Source organism: Hipposideros armiger, unplaced genomic scaffold, assembly GCF_001890085.2.
Source record: "Hipposideros armiger isolate ML-2016 unplaced genomic scaffold, ASM189008v1 scaffold_513, whole genome shotgun sequence".
NCBI lineage: Eukaryota > Metazoa > Chordata > Mammalia > Chiroptera > Hipposideridae > Hipposideros > Hipposideros armiger.
The window spans coordinates 1038074-1057946 of NW_017731863.1; the positions used below are offsets into that span (position 1 = coordinate 1038074).

At 39.7% G+C, this 19873-nt stretch overlaps 1 pseudogene; it reads right to left on the reverse strand.

Annotated features, from left to right (window-relative positions):
* Positions 1-3421: 3421 nt before the first annotated feature.
* LOC109396307 (small nuclear ribonucleoprotein F-like) lies at positions 3422-3673 on the reverse strand (annotated as a pseudogene).
* Positions 3674-19873: the final 16200 nt, after the last annotated feature.

Sequence of the window (19873 nt, forward strand, 5' to 3'; positions counted from 1 at the left end):
CTCACGGCAGCCCAGCTCCAGGTTGAGCTGTTGTTCAGCATCTTAGCTGTGGAGGGCAGTGTTCACTGGCCCTCATGTGGGATCCGAACCGGGGTCCTCTGGCATCCCAAGCGAGTTCTTAACCATCGCGCCACTCGGCCGGCCCCACAAAACCTTCTCTTAACCCTGACCCTCCCCTATCTCTTCTACAGTCTCTCTCCAGACTTTTGGGAGTCATCTATACCTGCTGGAAGCCTTTGCTCCTTCAACCTCTCATTCAGTTCATGGTTGCAACATAGCTCTGTCCCAACCATTCCATTAAAACATGGTTTGCAAGAGTGATCAATGACTTTCTATTGAGAAATCCAGCGATCACTCTTTGTCTTTATTTTAGTGGCTCTTTTGCTGAATGAAATGCTGGGAGCTACTTCTCCCTTCCTGAAATTTTCAACCCTTAGCTTTAGTGACACCATACTTTCCTGATACTCCTTAAACCTTTCTAACCATTTCTTCTTGGCCACCTTTAGAAGTTCCTCTCCCATTGCCCACTCCATAAATCTTGATGTCTCCCATCGTCTCTGCTGTTGGTAAAGGAAGAAAGAGTGGCAGCCCTTTTTGTATGTGTTTACATTTTCTCATCCACAGAATAGAAACCAAACTACTCCATCTTATCTTCAGGTACTCTCTCCTCTCCCTTTACAACGAACAGCTTTAAGTCCCCTCCTGCATCATGCTGTTTCTGGAATCAGTGCTTTTGCTAAGGAGCTATCTCTATGTGAAATGCCCCTGTCTGCCTCCCACACTCTCTTCTTCTGGCTAGTTCTATGTCATCATTTTGAGACTCAGCCATTACACCCGCTAGGAAATGTCTACTGACCCCCACCTCCCCAGCCAAGGTTAGGCAAAGCATTCCTTTTCTGTGTTTCCTCTGAACTCCAAGTTTTCCTCTATTATTGCACATTGTTGTTGTTGTTTTTTAATGCATCTGCCCCACCCCACTAGGTTGCCAACTATTTGAAAGTAAAAACCATGTCTTACTCAACTTTGAATGAATATCCGTGACTGTCTTAGTGCAATGTCTGGACCAAACAGCCATAGGAAATCCACGTGGAAGATGCTCATCACCCTTGGTTGACAGCCTTAGCTAGCTGCAGACAACATTCAGGACCAACTTGCCAGCCATGTGAAGAAACAATCTTGAAAGTGGGCCCTCCATCCTCCAGGAGCAGTTGAGCCACCCAGATGACACCAAATGGAACAGAGAGAAGGAGCTATGTCTACCAAGTCCTAACCAGATTGCAAAATCATAAGCAAATAAATAATTGTTATTGCTTTAAGATACAAAGTTTTAAGATGGTTTATTATATGTCATTAGATAAAAGAAATGTTGACTAAAGTCAGTCTTTGTGACTTTTCCTCTTTTGTTAATTGTATTGCTTTCTTTCACTTAATTTCTTCATACTTTGATATTCCCTTGTTTAATTTTTGATAATATACCTTAGTGATTAGTTAGGATGGTTTCTCAATATTAAAAAAATGCTGTGGAAAAATATACATATTTGATGTATGTGGTTTTCCAGCAATAATCATTTTTCATTAGAAAAATACATTTTTTTATAAGACTTGTCCAGAAAAAAATACCAAGTTGCTCTTGGTGCCATAAGCAGGAATTTATCAGAGCAAAATACAAAGACATGTGAAGGTTCATGTGCCTCTGAACATATCTTATTCATGTCTGGTGGGGATTGACTGTGTTTTCTAAGTCTGTGAATGGACTTCTTTATAAAAGGTAATCTCCCTAATGCATCCAGCCATGTCAACTAGGGTTGCCAACCATCTTATTTCTGTCTTTTTGAAGCACTCCAGTGTACAGAGCTCTAAGAGCTGATAAGATATTCCATGCTGTAAGATACTAGTAGGATAAAAACTTCCTTCTATTCAGAATTGCTTTTAAAATTCTGACTCATTAAAAAAAAAAAAAAAAAGAGAGCGATAAAAGTCCTAAGCAATACTAAATTCAACATCAGATCAGGTCTGAATGTTAATAATTCATTTTAATTATTTGCATTATTTAGTACATCATTTGCCAATTTTCACATGCTTGATATTTTAGAGAACAATAAGCTTTAAACTAAGATTCCTTTCATCCTGTTGCCTTAGATCAAAGTACAGTTGGATGTCTGTAGGGTCTACTCTTCACTTTTAGGAGGAAGGAGATTCTTCAGAATCAGCTCTAGTCACATGTTGGTAATAAGCAATCTTTCTGAGTCCGCATTTTATAGCCTATTAATGTAACCACTCCCCAGCCCCATTATTGTTTTCCCTTTCTTGGAGAGACGTAGAATTTCTCTCTTGAGTGAGAATCTCCACTATTAGTTGGAAATTGACATTATTATGTTTGGCCATGTTATTCATTCAGCCAGTCGATACAAATTTTGGAACACTTGCTATGTTTCAGGCATTGTTCTGGGAACTTTAGATCTGGCCATGAACCAAAGAGACAAGATCTGCTCTCGTGGACCTTACATTTTGGTGGGGGTGGGGTGGGGTGGAGGGGCAATTCACCCAATAAAAAAAGAGTGAACAAGATAATCGTAGATATTGCTATGAAGAATTCATAACCCAGTAATGTGCTAGAGAGTGCCTGGGGGGGCTACTGTAGATCTGGTGCCCAGGGGAGTCTCTCTGAGCAGGGGGCCTATAAAGGTAAACCACTCCTCTCCGGGTCTGACAAGGAGGGGTTGAGAAACACGTAGAATGTTCCTACATAATATTTGCCAAAACGCCTTCTTCAGAGGCCGTAGGAATGGGAAATAATCTGAGCGAGATTCCACTGATGTGCACTGATTTATTTCTCCCCTCACTTCTTCTGGTTGGAGCCAGGAGCGATGTTAGAGCCTTGGATTTCAGCAAGCAGGCAGCTGCCATAACAAATGATCACAAACTGGGATACTCTCTCACAGCTCTGGAGGCTCGAAGTCCCAAATGAAGGTGTTGGCAGGGTCGTGTTCCCTCCACTCTAGGGGAGGATCCTTCTTTGCCTCTTCATAGCTCCTGGTGGTTGCCAGCAATCCTTGGTGTCCCTTCACTGGGGGAGCCTAATTTCAATCTGTGTCTCAGTCTGCACATGGCCTGCTTCCCTGTATTTCTTCTGTGTCTCTGTGTCCAAATTTCTTTCCAGTTATAAAGACACCAGTCATTGGATTTAGGACCTACCCTAATCCAATATGACTTCATCTTAACTTGATTACATCTGCAAAAACTCTATTCCAAATAATGTCATATTCATAGGTTCTGAGTAGACATAATTTTGGCAAGGGGGGGACACAACAAATCTACAAGACATTGATGTTCCTATGACATCCCCAGAATAACTTTTTTAAGTTGAAAAACAAACTTCTACTGTTTAGAAATATATATAAAAAATTCTCCACAAAAGATGCTATTCTCTCATTTCCCCATATTTCTCTTCTTCAACACCCTTGATATAAAGGACATTATTATACCTTATTAAAACTTCACCCAGATGTCCACACAATGCTCCATCTATGTATTCTGTGTTTGCAAGCTGCATGTCATATAGCCATCTACAGATACCAGGTAGACTTTGTATTCCATTCCCCAATTAAATTTCACCATTACTAGCTTTCCTGTTAAATCACTGAGGAAATTTGGGATTGAGGGGCAAACTCATCGTGAGTATGGGCAAATGCTACAGGCTACAAGCACCCGACTCTGCTGTCATTTGTCCCTTGTGACTGGAGTTGCTACAGCAGGGTCAGAGTTGCTGTGCTCCAAGAGAAATAGCCTCCAAAAAGCCCCAAATATTTTTTTTTAAATTTATTTTTATTGTTAGTTTCAGGTGTACAGAACAATGCAATAGTTACCCTTTTCACCCTCACAAAATAACAACCCCCCTTCCCCCATTCACTGCCCTCCCACCCCCGATATCATGCTTATCTATTACAATTCCATTGACTCTACTCCATGTCCCGAGGTTATATGTATATATAATTATAGTTGACATACAGTATTATTCAACCCAAATACTTTTTTGATTGGTATGCCTCATTTGTAAATAACCCATAATAGTATCACATATCAGACACTTGATAACTCAGCATGAAAAACCCAAATCAGTACTCGATGTCCCTCTCCTTAACTTCTATTTAAATTCTATACCACGGCCCAAAAACACACAGTGTCTGGGGCAAAGCAGACATTCATACATTCACATTTACTGAGCAACTACTATGCACCAGGCACTGGGTTATCATGGCTAAATGTTAGTTTCCTTTTCTTTCCTAAATAAGTATTGCATATTTGCTTGCTGGTCATAGCAATGAATTTAGCATAAAAGAAATAAAATTCTGATGACTGATCTCATAATTTCACCAAAGGAAGAATCACTACAGTTCCAAATTTCAGAAAAGTCATGCTGCCTCAAGACCTTATAAGAATCCATCTCCAACTCTTCTTTAATTTTGAATTTCCTTTCAAGCATAATTCCTGTTGTATAATGTTCCTGTCTTCTTTCTTTTCTCACCTTCTCCTCTAATCTCCCATCAAAGATAGTCACTATCAAGTTTGGTCAACCATTCTTCATCTGTTATATTTACCAACTAAAAGTTACATGAGTAATTTACATCTATCTTATAAGAGTTTCTGGAATAAATGTCTAGGCCGTCGCTTGTGAACATACCTGATATGACTTGATTCACTTTTCTTTTGCAATTATGGACACCATAATATTTTGGAGAAGAGAGCATAGTGTGGCAAAAGACCATGAGCTTTGGTATCAGGTCTGGCTTTGAGTCCCTGCTCTTTGATTTGCTGCTTAAGTGAATGTATGCAAGTTAATTTTTTTTTCCAGCTGGAAACCATATCTAAATTTTTGGACTATACTGAGAACAGTCTTTGAAAATTGGCAAACACTAGGACCTTAAATAATGGAAGCCATTACTATTATTCTAGTCATGCCTAGTAATCCACATAATCTCTTGGACCTATTTATGGTTGCTTCTGACATTTCCACTTTAGCCTTTTTTATATCAGCTCTGAATGCACTTGTAAATATAAATCTAGTGTCTTCCAAATGCAAAGGGGGAAAAACTCAACAAAGATTACATTGCATTAAAGTGCCTGTGCTGGAATTCAAGCTGTGAGTACTAAACAGAAGAACCACCATGGGCTGTTGGTGAGGTCATAAACCTAAAATAATTTGGCAGAGCTGAACCAGGCTAGCACAGGCAGACTTCTGAACTGGCATATAACACAAAAGGTAGTTCTCCTTATGCCCAAATATAGATGTTGACTCATGCAGTCTGGGTGAAACATCTAAGGAACAAAGTGATATCATCCAAGAAGGCAGGATGACATCATTCTGCAAATGTTTCTTGTCTGTCTGGTTTTTGGCATTAGACTTTTTTGGTTCCTATTTCTCATGATTTCTATCAGTTGCTCTTAAATGCTACCCTTCTTGAGTGAGGCAACATCAGCTCCTGCCTATCTTTAAATTTCCTGTACATTACAAATTTTTCCATGTCTGACACAGTATCTGGTTTTCATTCTGCTCATTTTATTGAAACTGGTATCAAAAGAGTCACTAAAAATAGCCTATCTGCCCAATCCAATAAGTTCTTTTTAGTTTCTTTCCCACTAGAACTATGTATAGTGATTGACACTGCTGATCAACTCCTCTTCCTTGCCCCACTCTCTCTTGGCTTCCTTATACTTGTCTCATGATACTCTTGATTCTGAAGATCACTTCTTACAAGCCTCCTTCACTTGTTTCTCTTCTGTAGCTCACCATCAGACGTTCTCCAGAGCTATCATGCTAGCTTATTCTCTGGCCACAAGCAGTCTTGGCAAGCTTATTGCCTAGCTTTCTCACTTTCAATCAGTGCTTCGGCAATGACCTTCTCAAAACCAAACCTGTTCAGGTCACTGCCCCAACTGAGAATCTTCCATTTTCACTGTCGTTTTCAGGGTAAAGCCCACACCCTTCAAAACCAGGTTTTAGCAAATCTTTTGCGCTTCATCTCCTAACACTGAGCTTCTCTACTCATGTTGTTTCTTTATTTCTCCACTCTCTGCCTCTGAAAATCCTGGAGATCCTCTGAGATCCTCTAAGATCCAATTGAAATGTCACTTCTGCAAAGTCTCCCTTAGTATCTTCCTCCCCGCCACCCTGGTGCAATTAGTCACTTCCTCAGAGTTTCTACATTTTTTTGGCATACGTATAGCACTTACCACATTTTATTGCTGTCTGTGCTGCACTTATTTGTCTGTTCCCTTAGATAGTGACTTCCTGAGAGCAATGACATTACCTTCTTTGTCTTATTATCTACACCGCCCAGCACAGTGCCTTGCAGATAATCACTTCTCAAGAAATAGTCCTGCATCTGAACAGAATCTATGTTTCACAGATCAGTCTTCTAATCAGGTTCAGTTGCTTTGCTACTTAAAATACGAGGGGAGGAGGGAGAGAGAATATCTCTGCCATGAATTAAATATATTTGAAGCCATATTAGGCTTTCGTAGCAAGACTCTTTTCCACTTTTTATATATAGTTTAACTGTGGGCAAAAGAAGTGTTCCAATGTTTTAATGCACAGCCAGCTCCCAGGTCAGCTAGATTCCAACGCAGAATCAGAAAGAACCAGAATGTTGAATCTACTCTATGCAAATAAAGAGCCTAATGAATTAAGTTGAGTAAGCTCTTCTAGGATACCAGGGTGTCATTTAGTAAATTTCCTAGGAGATTAAATAGGGCCTGGATGTATAACAGATGCACATGAGCTCTAATTTTGTTGAGCAAAATAAATAGTTACTTAAAACTGAGTGTGGATCAACTTGAATGTATCATGTCGCCATCCCAGACAGAAATAAAGCTCACTATAGTGGTTGTGAAGGGGACTGTTTTTCTCCTTTCACCTGCTCTGTTCAGTCAAGATCTACTTCACCAATGCTCTCTGAATAGGAATGCCTGGTGGAGTTCTTCAACTCAGGATTTCATAAAGGTAACAGAAACATCTATTGTGAATGTCTGAATTTCTACTGCTTAACCCAGGTGCATACAATTTACAATATATATTTCTATAAAAAATAACAGACAATCCATCTTGAGTAACAGCATGTTCATGTCAAGCACTGGCTGTGCGCCTTATATGGATTGTCTGATTTTCTCACAATCACCCTATGAGATTGGAACTATATTATCTCCATTTTATAGATGAGGAAAACGAAGGTCAAAAGGTCAAGTCACTTCCTAATGTCACGGAGCTACTGAGCAGTGAGCTAGGAGTCAAAGACTAAGTCTGACTCCTGTGAATTTAGAGCATATAGGATATTTTTTATGTCAATTACTAGGACCTGTTTATGGTGGGATTGACAACCGCCCACAAGCAATGTGGATGAGGAAATGTGACCGGTTAGGTCTTAATCTTTATGCACTTTCTTCCAGCCCAGGCTTAGGGACTGAGAATCAGTTATATACATACAAGAGACCTCATTTCTTCTTGAAGTGGAAAAGGGAGTGGGAAAGGGGGAGATGTCAAGGAAGTTAAGTTATATGAATGCACAGTTTGCTGCTCAAGCTTCAGCGTATAACCATGTGTGGATTAAGCGGAGGCTGTGCTCAAAACCCCTTAGGTCCTTCACAGCGGTTCTGCCTGCACTTAGCAGAAACAGTTCTGCCTTGCCTGGATCTCTCCTCCAAGATCCCAGGGGAGCTCCACAGCACGGAGCTCAGCAAAGGGACTCCAGTACACAGTTGTCAAGTACTGCCATGTAATCATTTCATTTATATGCATATGTCTTTGTAAACAGACATTTCTCTTTCACTTTTTCCAGTGTCTACTGGAAAAATACTCCCATATTGCTTTTGACGTGGAAGAGTCAAAATATTAATTACTTAATCTCACCTATTCCATTCTTAACAGAAATCTAGGAAACAGTGCTGTGCCCTTCTACTTCCCAGATAGGCTATCTGAAAACATTCTTTTCAACCACCAGTTCTAATGCTACGGCATGACCTGAGAAAGGCGGCTTCCTACATTTTATGTCCAAGGATAATATAACGGTCTCTCAGAAAAATCACTTAGAGGCTATCATTTAAAATAGAACCATGATTATTATGAAATGTAATAATTAATACATTCTATTAGCTAACTTTCACTTTAAAGAATCCTAGATACATTATTAACAACATTAACAATGATGGTATGGCAAAATACAAAGCATTTGATAGCACTGTATTGCTGAGGGTGTGAGAAAACAGATGCTGGTAAATGTTCAACCATCAGCTTCCCAAGTGTAGTTCCATGAATGCTGGCTGACAAGGAAGATGACAAGAAAGCACTGAAGATGTGGCCTGGAGCTTCACTGGCTCGTCAGCGATGTGGGTGACTTCTGTGCTGAGCTGCATAGTAATTTCAAATACTGGAAGAGTACTTCCTCAATGTTTTGTCATGTTCACAATGACAAACTTTTAGGTGTAACTTGTATTATCTTAACTTGTATTAACTTGTAACATCTTTACCACTATTTTCTTAATTCTAGTCTAGACAATCAATGAAACAAAAAATTAAGTCCTGATTTGTGTCATTTGCTGTTTTCTATGGTGGAAATACTCCCACAATGGCCAATTTCAAGTTACCAATGTGATGTCACTGAATACAGAGGTGGGAAGAGAGGCACATACCCATATGAGCATCGTTATATAGTATTTCCACCATACAGATACAGTAGATGCAGATCATCTCAAGACACACAGATAATAGTCAAATTTTGTCAAATAATTAGGAAGTGATAAATTTTTAGTATTTATTACCTTTTTATAATTTATTGAATTGTAAGTTTATATAATTTACTTTTTAATAGTGGCTGTGTTTAATAACCAAGTCATAAAATTCTTGAAAATTTAACGATTGGCTCTCATGAATCGGTATGAGCTAATAACTGTGTCCCACCAGGAAACAGAAAACACAGATTAGCTGAAAATCTGAAGAAAATTCAATGAAGTGACTATTTACAAAGGCCTGAGCAAGGTTAGGGAAACAGTGCTCACAAATCATTGCTGACAAATCTTTGAATATACTAAAAATTGTTGACTTGTACACTTTAAGTGGGCGGATTGTATGGTATGTGAATTACATCTCAGTTTTTATTTTTTTAAAGGAAAGGGACACTGAGGCTCCCAGGGACTAGCGGTGGCAGGAAGCCATTACCATCCCTATATCTTATTGGGCAGCAGGAGGGAACAGAGTTAGCAGAGCCCTGGGAGAGACACAGACCAAGAGAAGCAGATCCCACAACAGCTGTAGCTATAGAGGGACTCAGCCAATCCCCTCACTGTAGCTCTAAAGCAGGGGGAATGGGAGTGGGGACGAAATAGCTCAGCCTTTCTCCTCACCTGCCCTTCAGTCTCCTATTGGTGCCTCACGTTGGACAAACTCAGCTGTCAATCAGAAGGTAAGGGAACCCAGGAGACGTTTGCCTAGGGGCCAACTCCCTGGGGCACAGAGCAGATCATAAGGGGTGGATGATGGCTCTGAGGGCAGAGAATAGCCAGCACTCACGTGTGCAGTCATTTTTTTAAATAAACCACGGAAGCAAATGAAAAGATGTTTGCAATCTATAAAATGAGAATAAGTAAGTTAAAAGAAAAAGGCTTGTCTCATTTTTTTTTAAGTATATGCATAGACAACAGTCTGGACAGCTTTTCTGTCTGGGTAGTAGATCTTGCATGAGTTTTCTTCTGAGAGCCTACATGTATTTTCTGATTTTTGATAACAAGATGTATAAATTCGATATTTAATAGTGCCACACCAAGCTCACGTAGATCCTGAAACAAGAGTTTGTGTGCAGTGACTTGATTTGGGTAAGCAATCCCAGGGCATAGAGGTGGGAATGTGGAACAGTGACAGAAAGATGGACGGAAAACCAAATCAAAGGCGGGGGTGTGTCATTATAAAGCTGATGGCCACTGTGGGAAACTCAGGTGTTCAGTCTAGGAATCTCTCTAAAAAGCCTGGTAGAACAAACGTAAAGACTAATTGTCTGCCTGGGGAACAGAGGTCAGTAGGATTTACCCCCGACTCCCTTCCCTATTGGTCCAGGCTGTTAAGTCCCTCCTGTTTCCAGGTTTGCATTTTTGTCAGAAGAGCTAAGAAGGTTGCTGCAGGCATCCCACTGGCTACAACAGAGAAGCCTTAGGGCAGAAAGCCAGAGCTATGCAGAGCAGCTGAAGGGAAGTGCTGGAATGGGACTGAAGAAACAAAAGGCCAATTGAGAGGATGAGCACTGGGACGCCAGAGCTGTACCTTATATAGCTTTGTATAAAGTTTAGAGATTGAAATACCTTGTTCTTCATCTAGAGACTCTCCCGTTAATTAAAACATGGTGAGACCCAAGTATTTCTTCATTTTCCTTTTAGAGCAAGAGCTGTTGTAGTAGAAAAAGCCAAATGGAAGCCCCTGAAACTACCCACCTCCACATCCAGGCAAGATAGTCAGGGAAAAACCATATCACATCTCACAAGGGCATGGCAGAGATTAGAGCCACCCTCAAAGATTTAAAGGGTACAGAGGTGGTGGTTCCCATTTAATTCTGACATCTACAAAGACCAAAATGTGAATGACTGCGAACTTACTACTTGAATTTAACAAGGGAGCTGGATGTGATATCTTTACTAGAGCAGATTAACACAGCTTCAAGTATGCAATATGTGGCTATATTCTTTTCCATATCAATCAAAAAGAAAAATCAAAAGCAGTTTTCATTCCTATAGAATGACAACGGTATATATTCACAGGACTATGTTAATTCTCTCATATTCTGTCATAGGGAACTGTTCTATCTGGACATTTCATAAAAATTACATTACCCAGGGCCGGCTGAGCGGCACATTGGTTAAGAGCTGGCTTGGGATGCCAGAGGGCCCTGGTTCGGATCCCACATATGAGGGCTAGTGATGCTGCCCTCTACAGCTAAGATGCTGAACAACAGCTCAACCTGGAGCTGGGCTGCCGTGAGTCACCTGAGATGGTGTAGGCTGCAGCCCCTGCTACAGTGGGTTGCCATGGGCTACCGTGTGTAGCCAGCAGCCAGTGTAAGTGGCCAGCAGCCACCGTGAGTGGCCGTCCAGAAGCCGGCGACTGATCTGCCTCGCCGGGGAAGAGTGCAATGATGGTGCCAACTTGGGCCAGTGAAACAACGTCCTCCACAACTAGACTGAAGAACAAAACGACAGCAACTTGTCTGTTCCCCTTCCTCTAATTCCCCAGCGCTGTTCCCATCCCCTCAATTCCCCAATAAAAATCTTAAAAAAAAAAAAATTACATTAGCCCACTATTTTGAAGATATGTGTTAATGAGCGAGATGTGTCATGTACTATAGATACCTTGATAAGACATGTATAACGCAGAGGGTGAGAATTACCCTTATGAAGACCCAAGGGCCTGCCAGGTTAGTGCAGGACATGCAGGCATAGTCCCTCCAAAGTAAAGCGTAGGTTACTGCCTCTTTCACTTCCTACCTGTAAGAAAAAAGCACACCACTTGTTGGGCCTCTCCAGATTTTGCTTGCAGAATATTCCACACTGAGGCACTCTGCTTCGGTCCATTTATAAGGTGACTTAGAAGGTTGCTGGCTTTGGAGTGGAGCCCAGAGCAAGAGAGGGCTCTGCAGCAGGTCTGGTTTTCAGTAAAAGCAGCCTTGCTGTTCAGTTCATACAACCCGGCAGATCCCATCCATGGTAGCAGGGGTGGGTTCCTGTGGAAGAAAAGATGCCATGTGAGCTCTTTGGCAAGTTTCAATGGGAGGATTGCAACGCAGACCTCTGAATTTCTCAAGGCAAGACTGTGCCATCTGCTGCAGAGAACTGTAATACGTTGAAAATGCAGCTCCTGGCAGGCCCTGATAGAGTCTGAGTACCTCACCATGGAACATCAAGTGACCCTGTGGCCAGAACTGCTCATCATGAGCTCTCAAATCCCCAACCTATAAAGGTAGGTGGGCGCATTAGAAAACTGAATTTTCTGTCAGTTTTGAGGCCATTTACAGAATAAATGTATGTCAATGTTCACAGTATGTTGCTTCAACTATTTTAAATTTGGAGAGAGTATCCTCAGATAGTGAAACCAAGCAATGACACCCCACAGGTTCTCCAAGCTCATCTCTTTGTCATGTTTACCATGTAATCAACCTGTCTTTTGGCCCAGAGGAAGTGAAACGAAGCCCCCCATTTATGTTTCCTTGATCAAGCTTAAGTCTGACTATTTCTTATAGAGGTTTTCAATGGACCCTTACTATCATTTTACTTTCTTTTAGACCAGGGGTCGGCAAACTGAGGCTCATGAACCACATGTGGCTCTTTGGGTACATACATGTGGCTCTGAAGTAAAATTGAAAATGAAAATAAAGCTATCATAGCTTCATTTATAAAAATTTTAAAGGATTTTTCAATTTTCCTTATTTGTAAAAATATATTTATGGCTGTCGAATAATTTTTAAATTGTAGTGAGGGGCAGGATTGGTTCTTCCGTCTCAAAAGTTTGCCGACCTGTTCTAGACTATACAGAATGAGTCTGGTTCTTTACATTAAGATTGCTGAACTGTATGCTTTGTGAGGGCAGCTACTAGAACAGAGAGAAACTGCCTGTAGAGATAAGTTTCTGTGACACAGAAGAGCCCTTTCTTGGTCCTCCCAGGCTTCTTCCCTTCTCAATAGAGCAGTGGAGAATCAAACCTCACTGTGGCACTAATAGCAGCAAAGTAAAGTCCTTTTGAGGGACAAAAAGGGAATGCGATGAGGTGTTATGGAGACCAAGTCTTCCCCGAAACTAAACTTTCAATGAAATCTAGCAAAATAATGTTTTCTGATCAGCAAATCTAATTCTCCTGTTCAGTAGTTGCCTCTGACTTAGTATAACTGGTCTGAGCTGGCTCTAAAATGTGTGATGTGATAAAATATGGTATGCCTTACTCCTGGTGGTCATTTACTCTGTTTGTGCTCCCTTCTCCGTTCCAAGGCCTGATTGAATTCACCTCTTCCTCCTAGTTCACTTCCCTGAACTGGGTTTATTAACTTGTCAGGATTAAGTTTTATGCATTGTGCCGATAGTTGTAAACAGAATTGAGAACTCTAGGCCCTATAATTGTAACAGCAAAACCAAAAACAAACGATTTCCCCTTAGGAGGCAGCCTCAGTGAGGATTAGAATGAGCCTTTGTTCTTCCTCAGAACAACTAATCTCTCTTGCTAACTTTGCCATCCGAACAATCCCAGAGACTTCTAAAGAGTTCTGTTCTTGGAGCCTTTTTTTAGTTGCTTCAAACGTCATTGTCACAGGGAGCCAGGCCTTTTGCTGGTTGTAGCTGCCTGTTTTGACAAGCTGCTTTTAGAAAAAAACTGATGTTAAATTAATCTTTATATTCACTATGAGAACAGGATTTTCTTAGAATTAATTATGTTAAAATGCAGATAGCAAACTTTTTGGGCATTTAAGAGAGCACATCTCTGTAAATGCTATTTAACAATCCTTCTCATGAAGCAAATTATATTAACTGGATTTCCTTCACAGCACACAGGTGAAAGGAAGGAGAAAAACATTACATTTTGCATAATTACTATGTTTTGAAAAGCTGCATTACAAAAATCACAAAAGATTTAAAGCGATCACAGTACAGATTTCTTCAGATATGGTTTTTCATCTTGGTCCCTAACAAAATAATTGATTCCTGACATTCTGTTCCTGATCTAAGAACTTCTAGGTTCCTTTCATTTCAAAAAGGTTGAGTAACACTCACCCCATTCATTTCCAGATCCTTCCCCGTACCCACAAAATCCTCTTTCTGGGATACCTCCATGTTGCCCAATTAACACCTCAAACCATATTTCTCAGATGACCCAGAAAACAGTAACAGAGACAGGCTTTGTACGGGAATGGTCAAGAGCATGGACACTGATGCCAGGCGAGCTGTACCACTTACTACCTGTGCAATAGTCGGCAAGTTGCTTAAGCTCTCTGTGCCCCATTTTCCCATGTGTAAAATGGGGATAGTAATAGTAGGTATCTCTTAGTTTTATGAGGAGCAAATGAGTTCATCTTGATAAAGTGCTTAGAATAGTGCCTGGTAGATAGTGAGTACTATATGAGTGTTGTTAAATAGAATTTTATCTTAACAAAGTCTGATCCTGACTTTCTCTCCAAATCAGAAGTATTTTTTATCCCATAAATCCAGTAGAAAAAATTGTTAGTAATTTTTAATGCCTTTTATATAAATAACATATCTAATAATTATCTTTACCATAGCTTATAAATAAACTAGATATCCAACAATAAAAACTGCTAAAATATCAAGATGTTTAATTTTTAAATAAATAATAAATTTTTTTTCAATATGTATTTAAGTAAAAAAAGCAGGTTACATAAAAATAATGTGTATTATTATTCCATTTTCTTTCTCTTTTTTTTTGTTAAATATTTTATTGGGGAATTGGGGGAGGGAACAGCGTTGGGGAATCGGGGAAGGGGAACAGACAAGTTGCTGTCCTTTAGTTCTTCAGTCTAGTTGTGGAGGACGTTGCTTCACTGGTCCATATTTGTATTATCATTGCACTCTTCCCGGGTGAGGCAGTTGCTCGCCGGCCTCTGGATGGCCACTCACAGTAGCTCACGGCAGCTCCACTGCAGCCAACGCTACGCCATCACCAGCGACTCACAGCAGCCCAGCTCCAGGTTGAGCTGTTGTTCACTATCTTACCTATAGAGGGTGCAGTGTCACTGGCCCATGTGGGATCCGAACCGGTGGCCCTACTGCTCAGACCTCTCACTCCCAAGCCAACTCTTAAGCAACACACCATTATGCCGGCCCTATTATTCCATTTTCTATTGAAACAGTATGTATTATATAAGAAGGGAAAAAAATGAACAGAATGATACCCAAATGTTCATAGTGGTTATTTTTGGGTGGTGAAATAATGGATGATTTTTATTTTCTTCTTTTTCAAAATGGATCTTTTAAATTATATTTGAAAATATTCATTACTTACAATTAAAGGGAAACTAAAAAAGAAAAGTTTAGAATACCATCTTACCAGTTACTATCATTAGGAAGATTTTATTAGATCATTTTTGATTTTTGCCTTTCTTCAAGTATGATCTTGTTTCTCCTCAAGCTCAGTTGCTTTTTCCCCAGACTCATCTGTAAGCTTTGTGGTTCTTCCTTCAATCTCTTTTTAAAGTATTCAACTGATTCTTAAGTAAAATCCTTGTGAAAATGCCAATGACTACTGTTTTCCTCCTTTTTAAAAACCATGATGGGGATTATCTTTCTCATACTAAGAACTATAAACCTAAAAGCCACAGTGAATCAATACGTTGGGGAACTGATAAATCAATATGCTTCAATATGAGAGAAGTCAGATTTGAGGGAAGGCAGTTAATTTTTGTTCTCCCACAAAACTGAGAAACCAATTTTTGTCTCTCATTGAATCAACTGTTAACCCACTAATTCATACACTTTTTTTTTAACCACTAGAAATATTTATTTCAACCTTGCTAACTGCAATCATTCTCTCTAGCTATCTTACTTCTTTTGTACCTCAGAGGAATTCCCCACTGAATTGTTGAAAACTTTCCACCTTGCTTCCCTTGAATATATTATCTGATCTAGAGGGAAAAACAAGTTCTAAAAAGAAGATGACCTAGTTTTCTAACATGAAAAATAATTTTCTTCACCCGTAATGGTAATATTACAATATTCTTTCCCAAAGCTATAAGATGGTAGGAAAAGAAGTATTTTTTTCTCATTTAGAAGTATTGAATAAAAGGTATAAAAGATGTCAAATTCTTTCTTAGAAAATCTATCAACCAAGAATCAGCAGAGAAAGCCCAGAAAACTACAAGAAAGTTTTTAAAAACTAATAAAGGCAAAGTTTCTGTAATCTGATTTTTCTGTTTACCGAAAGGTTCAATGAGACTTTCTATTCCAAATCTTACAGTATAAAGACAGTTTATTAATCAGTGATACTAAGTCAGGAAAAAATTTTACTCAAGAAAATAACCCTTTCCTGCCATATAAAAAGACAATTACATTTTAGAAAAACACTTAAATAGAGCTCAGAATAGAAAGTATAATATTAACTCCTTTAATCTATATAAAGAATTTATGAGATTTTTCTGGAAAGCTGAGGGTTTTTCATAGTCTTTCTGATATGCCATTTTCCTTAAATTTTTTGGCTTTTTATCTCCTGCTGCTAAATCTATAAGATTTTAAAATATTCTCTTATAGTGCCTAAAAAGTTAACTCCAAATTTTCTATTGCGTCTTCTTCCCCACCACTTCCAGGAGTCCATTCTAATTACTTTCATGTATGATTTTTCATTCACCCATGTACGCATAATTATTTATTCAACAAGTACTATTGGGCACTTACTATGTATGCTTCATGCAGTGGGCCAGGCACTGGAGATACCACGAGCAGCACAGACACAGCCCCTGCTCTTACGCAGCTGATTGTCAAATAATTATTCAGATAATAATCAAACAATCACACTAATAGAGGTATAATTATTAACTGAGGTTCATGTTCTGATAAAAGCACACCATCCTAGAGAGTGTAAACAGGAGCCTCACCTCGACCAGAGGAACAGGTAGAGCTTCCTCACCTAGACCAGAGGAACAGGGAAACAAACACACTAAGGACCCAAATTGGCTGGATCTATACCCAAGATTTAATCCTTTTTCATAATAACATTGTGGTAAGCCAAACAGCCCGTTTACTAAATCTAAAGGTGAGCAGAACAAAATTTCATCTTGACCCTTTTCCCACCAAAAGTGTTCCTTTTCATCTCAAAAAAGAGTGGAAAAAACAAAAATCCCAGAATGTTTTCACCATTTTGCTTCTCTGTCAAATGAATTGCCCTTATAAAATATTTTCCATATATAAAAAAGATGTTTCATGGATTCTTATTTGCAAACTTATTTCATAAATATTGCTATTATAGTTTCATAATTTATTCTTTTTTGCCCCCTTTGGTAATTGTAACTGTAGCTCAAATTACTCCTCACTTATGTTTCATTGACTAGAGGACAGTAGATAATTTTTGTTTCTAATTGTTGCTTTATTATTCATTTTGAATCATTATAAAGAAGATACTTCTTATATCAAAATTTCCTAAAATTCCAAATATACTTGGTCACTTTTCATTTGTCTTTACCTGGTGTTTTTATTTTTCAAGTTTATTTTTGTTAAAAAGTACATATATGTATAGTAGAGAAAATAAGATTTTCAGTAGTAAAATAAAATGAAAATTTACCAGTCCTGAGCCAGAGATGTTCACCATTAATATATTTATATATAATTCACTATATCTCCTCAGAATTTTCATTAGGTGGTTGAGTAGACAAAAATGACAGCACTTTTCCCTTCAACTGTAATGATCCATTTCCATGATTTTTGTCAAATATTAAATGATGTAAACATTTATTGAGTTTCTACTGTGTGCCTACTATAAAAATGGCATGATTCCTTTCTAAAATTGCCATCTAAGTAATATTGTCACCAGATTTTTAAAAATAGAAATTTGTCTTCATTTCAGTTATTTTACTCTAATTTTCTCTGATCCTACTTTAAATTCTACCAGGTTTCCCCTTTATCTCATAAATTTCACCTTTTTGCTATTAACACAGCATTTCAGCCTACAGAAATCACTAGGAATGCAGATTTTATAATCTGTCACTTTAATTAACCCTATTTTTGGGTCATCAACAAATTTGAAAATAAGTTCTTGTAAGCCTTCATTTAAATCCTTAATAAAAATGTCAAATCATTTGTAGAATATGGTAAGACTGCCTAAAAGAGAAAGGACAAGAGCAAAGTAGCTCACTAGCACAACTTCCGTGAAAAGACAATGGGGAAAAAAATAAGAAAGAGAAGTATGGATGCAGTAAAGATTTGTTCTGGATGCATAGCTGGAAGTCTGGTATAAAAAAAGGAGGAAACTGAACCTACATGGCATATCAAAAGCGATACCCATGGTGAAAAAAGGTGAAAGAGTGGAGAACTGAATTTAAACAAGCCTGCACAAATCTATTTTTTTTAAGATTTTATTTGGAAATTGGGGGAGGAAATAGCATTGGGGAATCGGGGAAGGGGAACAGACAAGTTACTATCCTTTGGTTCTTCAGTCTAGTTGTGGAGGAAGTCGCTTCACTAGCTCATGTTGGTATTATCATTGCGCTCTTCCCACTGGACGGCTGCTCACAGCAGCTCATGGTCATGGCAGCTCACAAAAGCTCACGCCTGCTGCCGGCCAGTCCCACTGCAGCCTATGCCATCGCTGGCGACTCACGGCAGCCCAGCTCCAGGTTGAGCTGTGGTTCACCATCTTAACTGTAGAGGGTGCAGCATCACTGGCCCTCATGTGGGATCCGAACCAGGGCCCTGCGGCTCAGAGCTGGCGTCCTAAGCCAACTCCTAACCAACATGCCATTAGGCCGGCCCAAACTCTCTGATTTTTTTTTTTCCAAGTTTTAGCTGAGCTATCCTGCCACCTGTTGGCAGCTCAGCAGCAGCTCAGTTCGGGCCAGGAATCGAACTGCTGTTGCTGAGAGCTTGCACTCTTGAGTGAGCTCTTAACCAACTGAGCCCCTCAGCCTGCCCCCACAAATCTTTGATGGTATACAAGGAAGGGCTATATTTGACTGCAAAAAGTTGTATGCTGATGCCATGTGTACTTGCCTGGAACATTACAATAAAAATACCGTATTTGCCGGCGTATAAGACGATTTTTTGGCCCTGAAAAATATGCCTCCAAGTGGGGGGTCATCTTATACGCCAGGTACACTTCAGATAGACTGCCCATAGTGCTTGCCCCATGCCATAGTGGCCTCCCGATGCCCGCCCACTTCATTCCACTTACCGTTCAGGCATCAGCAGCGCTGCTGGGTGTATGCTCGGCTGTTATGCGATTTTGCTGTTATGCGATTTTACCACACTCGCAAAATCGCACACAGCCGACCATACACCCAGTATGATAGCGCAAAATCGCTTTTAAGGGGAAACTGTCACGCCAGCAAACTTGCTAGGGACTTGCCCGGCACTTGCTCTCTCCCTCTATTTGTTATCTTACTTCTATCATTGACAGTCCCTCTAGGTTGTGGGCTGCTTGCCTATGTTCCTGAGAAGCATCTACGGTACCAGTCTATAGAGTGTGTTTTCTTTAGTGAATTACCGGTATGTTTACTGGTAATAAACTTGCACTGTTTTATGTATATGTTTGATTACATACAGCCTTGTGACAGTTTTCCTGCATGTCATAAGCATTTGAATATAAATTAAAATGTTGAAATCAAATCTGATATTGTTTTACCTTTTATTTGGTGTGTGGAAGGTGTGCGGAAGAGGGGGTAGTCTTATACGGCGAGTATATAACAAACTCTGTATTTTGAGTGGAAATGTTAGGGGGTCGTCTTATACGCCCAGTCGTCTTATACGCCGGCAAATACGGTACATGCTTTTCACAGCCAATAAGACCAAAGGAAGATTTGATTGATGCTTGAATTAGTGTGTGTACTGGTATACATGGCACCTGTGTGCAAATTAGGAAAAGACGACTCTTCCCCAGGCTGACATAGCCCCACAAGGACTCAGTGCTTGGCAAGAACAGCACAGATTGGACTTCAGCTCTCACCCCCTCTCTTAACTGGGTGTTCCTGTACACTGATCACCTGTGGCTTGCTGGGACTAGACAAACCACATTTCAGCTTTGCCAGTGACTCCTTGCTAAGCTCTAACAATAGGGGCGCTAGAAGGAGACTGAAGTGAGGCAGGAAGAAGGGGCTTCCTACTTCTAGTGAGCTTCTGGTTTGATGTGGTTCTTGCCAG